The following is a 6,565-nucleotide window of genomic DNA, read 5'->3' as shown; positions in this document are numbered from 1 at the left end:
TTCTCTAGTCATTTTTCTTGACTAGGAAAGGCATAGAACACAATTTTCTTTAGGTTCAAGGGCTGTTTCATTTTTATCTTTCTATATGAAGTATCTAGCATAGTATCTTTTAAAAAAACTCTTACCTTACATCTTAGAACCAATACTTCATATTGGCTCTAAGGCAGAAGAGGGGTAAGGGGTAGGGTAGGCAATGGGAGTTAAGTGACTTGCCCAGGGTGACACAGCTAGGAAGTGTCTGGAGCCCGATTTAAACCTAGGATCTCTCATCTCTAGGCCTGGCTCTCAATCCACTGAGTAATTCAGCTGCTCCCCTAGCATAGTGTCTTGTATTCAATAGATGCTTAATAAAATTTATTAAGCTTTTTTTTTGTTCAAATGTCTTCTCTAGTGTGGGGAGCAAAGGGAGGGAGACATCTGGGAACTTTAATGTAACAAATAGACAAATAAAAATTTAAAGTTTTGAAAAAAAAAACACAGACACTTCTATTTCTAAAAATCAAAAATTTCATAATGATAAGATTATCAGTAATATATATTTCAGAAAGCACTGTGGGGATATATGAAAAAGTATAAGACAATTTATAATCTCTACCCAAAGGGACAAGAATAAGCATATGTTTATATGCCTATCTGTATATGATATTTAAAATAAAGTAGGATAAGTAACTTGAGAAGAAATAAAGTTTGTTGAATTGAATTCAATATAATGGGGAAAACTCAGATTCCCAGTTGAGCCAGTCCTAGAGTCCATAACTTTCTCACCTTTGCTGCTATAATGCTCAATGATACCCTGGAAAGGCTTCGTTTCGGGGATTCTATTCAATTATTACCATTCATCTATGTAAGCAGAGAATTCCTTCTCCAATACAGGGCATCCCATACTTTCCTTTTCTTCTTCTTGTTGACTGACTGGCCATCATCTTCCTTAAGGAGTCAGCATGCCAAAGATACTCACTCTGCTAGTCCATCATAACCCTCATTAATAAGGACCGCTTTTTAGGAACCTGCAAATGGCTTTTTAGGAGACTCTCTCACAGTAAATACATTTCCATCTCACTTTATCTAAAACCAAATCCTTTTACACTGCTGCTCATGTGGAACATATTCCAGAGTTAAAGTTAAAGTTTTCCAAGCAGTAATAATAATAGCCAGCATTTATATAGTGCTTTAAAGTTTGTAAAAGGCTTTACAAATGTTACCTCATTTTATCCTTACAATAACCATAGGAGTTGGTGCTATTACTATCCACATTTTTTTTTGAGGTAGACAGTGGTTAAGTGACTTACCCAGGATCATATAGCTATTAAGTTTCTGAGGCTGGGTTGGAACTCGGATCTTTCTGACTTTACATCTTGTGTTCTAACCATGATACTATCTAGCTGCCTCTAAAAATATAAAAGACAATGACTTAGGTTATTGGAATTTGCTCTTTGATTGAAAAAGTATAGGCCCTGGAGGACAATAATACTTATAGCTCCCATTTATAAAACAATTTATAGTTTGTAAGTTGCTTTACATGTAGTATCTCATTTGTTCCTCAGAGCTACCCAGTGAAGCCTGTGCTATTATATTCTCATTCTATGCATGATGAAGATGAGACTCAGAGCAATTAAATAACTTTTCCAGGGTAAACCAACTGGTAAATGTCTGGAGTGGTATTTGAACCTAGATTTCCTGACTCCAAATCTGAAAAGTAGCCAAATATAATTATATAAATATGGAGATAGAGAGCATAGTTTAGAAATGGCACACATATATTTAAAATCCAAATCATGAGTCATTCCTCTTCCCTACTGCATGAAGATAGGGAGAGAAGTAGGGGGTTACTACCTATAATTGTATTATACGGAAAAAATTGTCACTTCTAGAATTGCCCAGAAGACACAAGTTTAAGTTCTACCTGTCACTTTATTCATGTAACTTAAAAAAAAATCAGACATAAAATTAAGTTTATTTGCAGGTTTCAATACCTTTTCTTCTTTAAAAAAAACAAACCAGTATGGGACTTCTAGGTACCATCGATTTCTCTCATTTGGTGGGAGACTGTTAACTGATAAGCTAATACTGTTAGACTTTGAAATCAATTTCAGACCTCAAAGTCAAATACATCAAAATGGGCACATCCTGCAAGAACTCCTAATTCAGAATCTGACCTATAATTCTCAAGATTCTAAGTCATCTATTTGAAACTAATTTTTATAGGACTTGCCTAAGGTCAAAAAGGTCTAGTAAATTGGTAGAACTGAGATATATCTGTTTTGTCACACTTCCATCCCAAAATGCCTATCAAAATAAAAACAATAAAAGGACTCTAAAGTTGCTCCCTCCCCAAACAGTCACATAAAGATGAGACAAATGGCATGTTCAGTCATTCAATCTAGACTGCCACAATCAGCCAGAAAGAAAGGTGGAGGAAAAAATTTTCTTGCATCTTAGTGTAAACCTTAAAAGCAGACATAATTGCTCTATGTCTGTCAAAGAGACATATTGCTCATTGTAGCCTTAAACATGTTATTTCCCCCTTCATGGACTCAGATTCCCCAAATGAGGGCATTGAACTAGAAAATCTATTCCAGCTCTAAATCCTATGCTTTTCTGATGACCCTCCTTTTAGGCTTGTTCTTCTTGCCTTTCACAGCCTCAAGGTTTGGGCTACTGATGTTGCAACTCCTGTAAACAGTAGGAAAAGAATTCTGAATTTGGAGGCAAGGGACAGACCTAAGTTCAAATCCTCACTCTGCTACTTACTACAGGATTGATTTTGGACACCTTCGTTGCTGGACCCATTTCCTCATCAGTGAAATGAGGAAACTTAGGCTAGATCATCTTCAAGGTCCTTTCCAACTGTTCAATTCTGTGAATGTTGGTGGGCATGAATAGCCTGGGGCAGAAAGATAAAGTGAAATAGCTCTGGACTTAGAGTTAGGAAGGCCTGAATTCAAATCAGACTCTAAAGCCCGGGAATTGCTTAACTTCTGTGGAACTTCGTTTCTCCATTTGTAAAATCTTAACTTCTCTGGGACTCAGTTTCCTTACCTGTAAAATAAAAGGGTTGGATTCGAGGCTCTAAGGCTGCTTCCAGCTCTAAATCTATGATTGTATTATTTGAGCTTCTGGAACAATGAGACAGAGGCATGACACGCTTAGATCCAGCAAGACTTTGGCAGGTCTCTCTTCCTCACCTGGCTTCATTCCACAGGACTTCCCGACCCAGAGCCTTCTTGCCCCCTACTGACACCAGAAGCAACGAGCTTCGCAGTCCCATTCTCCCAATCCAACCCAGTATATTTTCAACCGCTGTACTCCTCTGAACCCTCTCCCCCAATTCTTAAACTCGTTTTGGGCAAGATTAAGATAAGATTCAGAGCAATTATATAACCTGGACCCAGGCTGGGCTACTCTCAACTGCATGAGACATTTCCTTCAGTTCTGGCCAGTTCACTGCTCACCCCTGAGTGAAAGAACCTTGGACCAACGAGTCACTCACAGAAGGGCTGCGCAGGAAGGCGAGTTTGAGTGGTCCTGTTCTCTGGCTCACCACCCAATATAAGAGAGAACTAAAGACAAACAAGAGAGAGCCCGGCTCTCCAAGTCAGCGCATCCCTACCAATCTGCCCCTTGCAGGGCTCTTACCGAGGCTGGGAATCTGCGAGGCGTCTGTCTGGGGACCAGAAGGAATGTAAAACCCTTCTCAGTTTATCCCGGGAACCTGGAGCTTCTAAAGCCCCTGGGGCGAAGGAGGAGGGTGCGGGAGTGGCTGCTAGGGGTGTGAGCCACACATCCTTGTGATGGAGTTGGACCCGCTGTGAAGAGGCGAAACAGCTAGGTATTTCAGCGGCTGAGAACCTGAAGCAGAGACTGTAGACTTTTTAGCAGTTACTTTTGAAAAGGCTCTAGAGGAGAGAGAAAAGCGTCGGAAAGTAAATCTATTAACAAAAATTTTGAACTGAACAAAAACCAGATCAAATCGGCATTTCCATATACTCATGTGACAGGAGGGGAATTGTGCACATATTTTATAAATGGTATAAGTGTAGAGGATTATCCAAGAAACTGCAGATTTCTGTAATATACAGCTTGCTCTTCCTTCAAGAAGGTAGTAAAGCCAACATGTACCTTTCAAGCTGTTCCTTCCATTTGTCGTTCATTTCCTCTGGTCTTTTTTTCTGTTTCCATTTATACATTTAAAAAAGTTGCTTCTATGATCTTTCCCCTCGGCATTATCTTTAACTCTTCTCTTCCTCTCATCCACTTCCATTGGGGGAAAAAAAGAAGAAAGACAAAGTCCATATTAAAGTGGTTTTTTTAAAGGTAATTATAATATACAGTATTGTTGAAGATTTTAGTCCACTAAAATCCTATTGTTCCTGTCCCTGCCCCCCCCCCCCCATCAATTGCTTTCTAGAGAACTATGTAGAGCAGTGAGTAGAAACCTGGTCCTAGAGTCAGGATAGACCTTTATTCAAATCTGGCCTCAGATACCTATTAGCTATAGCTATAGGTCTATGGCAGTCCCTTAGCTTCAGTTTCCATAACTGTAGAATGGGGATAATAATAGCACCTACCCCCCAAGATTGTTATAAGGATCAAATGAAATATTTGTGAAGTACCTAGCACAGTGCCTGGCATATAGTAGGTGCTTTATACATGCTTATTTTCTTGCTTTATAACCATGTATTTATCATTATTTATTTGGAAGTAATTTTTTGAACCCTGTGGACATTTCAAACTATTAAATTTCATTTTACTCAATAGAATCTATCATTTAAATTTGTCAAGATCTTTTTGATTATTAATTCTTTTATCCTAAATGTTAGTTATCCCTTCAAGCTTTGTGTTATCTACCAATGTAGACACCACATACCATCTATGACTTCATCTAAATCATTGATTAAAATGTTAAATAGATTTAAAATAACTGAATCTTATAACTCCTATTTGACATTGACTCATTAAGCAACACTCTCTGGATCCATTTATTCTAAATTTATTTCCCTATATTGGCCGAAAAAAAGGATTTTGTTGATTTTTTTTACTTCATTGTCATTTCCCAATACTCCCTAACCCACCAGATTTTTCTAAAAACAAACAAACAAAAACCCAAAATGAAACAATAAACAATATCTCCAACCCCCCCCCCCAAATAAAAACAGCTAAACAAGGCAAATTGATGCATTAACCATGTGAATGAGAGCCTATGAAACATTCTGCATTCATGGTCTACTTCCTCTTTATTGAGAAGAGGAAAATATTTTCCTTATCAGTCTTCTGGGATTGAGTAGTCATTACATTACTCTGAACTTTGGTGCTTTTTAGTGTCATATCCCCTTGCATTGTGGGGGTCATTGTGATATTATTCTTTTTTTAAACCCTTACTTTTTTACTCATATGATATAATTTGTCCACATATTCCTCAATTGATGAACATGTACTGTTTCTAGTTTTTTGTTGCTACAGAAATGTTGTCAGGAATATTTTGATATAGCTCTATCTTTGATTTTCTATTTGTATACCCAGTACTGAAATTGTGTTATTCATATCTGCAATAGCAGGATCCTTTAACATTAAAACCTCAATCATATCCCTATCACATATTTTTCTAATGCATTTCTGCTCCCACCGTTTTTTCTCTAGATGTGGACAGCACTCTTTCTCACAAGTTCCTCTGAATTGTACTGGATCATTGAATTGCTGTTAGTAGAAAAGTCTATCACATTAAATTGTGCCATAATGTATCAGTCTGTCTGTATAATGTTCTCCTGGTTCTACTCTTTTCAATCTGCATCAATTCCTGGAGGCCATTCCAGTTCACATGGAATTCCTCCAGTTCATTATTCCTTTCTCTATAGTATTTTTTTAATACTTACTAAGCTGTTTTATCAGGAAAATGTTGTAGATGTAGTTCACTGAGATTTTAAAGTAGCATTTGACAAAGGCTTTTATGCTATGCCTACAGAAAAGTTGGAGCTACCATGATAGTACAATTAGGTAGCTCTAGAAGTCATTGAATGGTCAACCCCTCAAAGCAGTTGTTAATTAATTACTTGATGGCAGCTTAGAAAGAACTTTCTAGTGGAATGCCCTGGGGAATTTGTCCTTGACTTGTTCTGTTTAATATTTTTTATCAGTAATATGATAAAGGCATAGCTGATATGGTTATTAAATTTGTAGATGACACAGAGCTGGAAGGCACAGCTAACACACTACCTGATGGAATCCGGATTTAAAAAGAACATTCTGCTAAAATCAATAGAATGAATTTTTGAAGTACTAAGGGTAAAACTTTACACTTGGATAAAAAAAGTCAACTTAATAAGGACAAGATTTGCTTGAGAAGAAATAGTTTATTTGGAAAAGATCTGGAGGGCTTTATTGGACTGAGAACTCTGCATATTAATTGATGGTGAAATATGGAGGCCAGGAAAGTAAGTGCAATAATAGATTTCAGTCAGCCAATATGCTTTTATTAAGTACCTAATATGTGTTAGACTCTGCTGAGTGCTGAGGCTACCAAGAGAGGCAAAAGATAGCCTTTGTCCTTGAGGAACTTGCAGTATAAAGG

General features: G+C 37.4%; 1 non-coding gene across 1 annotated transcript; it reads right to left on the bottom strand.

Moving 5' to 3' along the window:
• Positions 1-2,359: 2,359 nt before the first annotated feature.
• On the bottom strand, positions 2,360-2,489 carry LOC130454187 (small nucleolar RNA SNORA31). The gene has a single exon (XR_008911860.1). It is a non-coding gene; the product is annotated as a small nucleolar RNA SNORA31 (small nucleolar RNA).
• Between the last annotated feature and the right edge of the window lie 4,076 nt (positions 2,490-6,565).

Source organism: Monodelphis domestica, chromosome 4, assembly GCF_027887165.1.
Source record: "Monodelphis domestica isolate mMonDom1 chromosome 4, mMonDom1.pri, whole genome shotgun sequence".
NCBI lineage: Eukaryota > Metazoa > Chordata > Mammalia > Didelphimorphia > Didelphidae > Monodelphis > Monodelphis domestica.
This window is presented reverse-complemented; position numbering and strand designations above follow the sequence as displayed.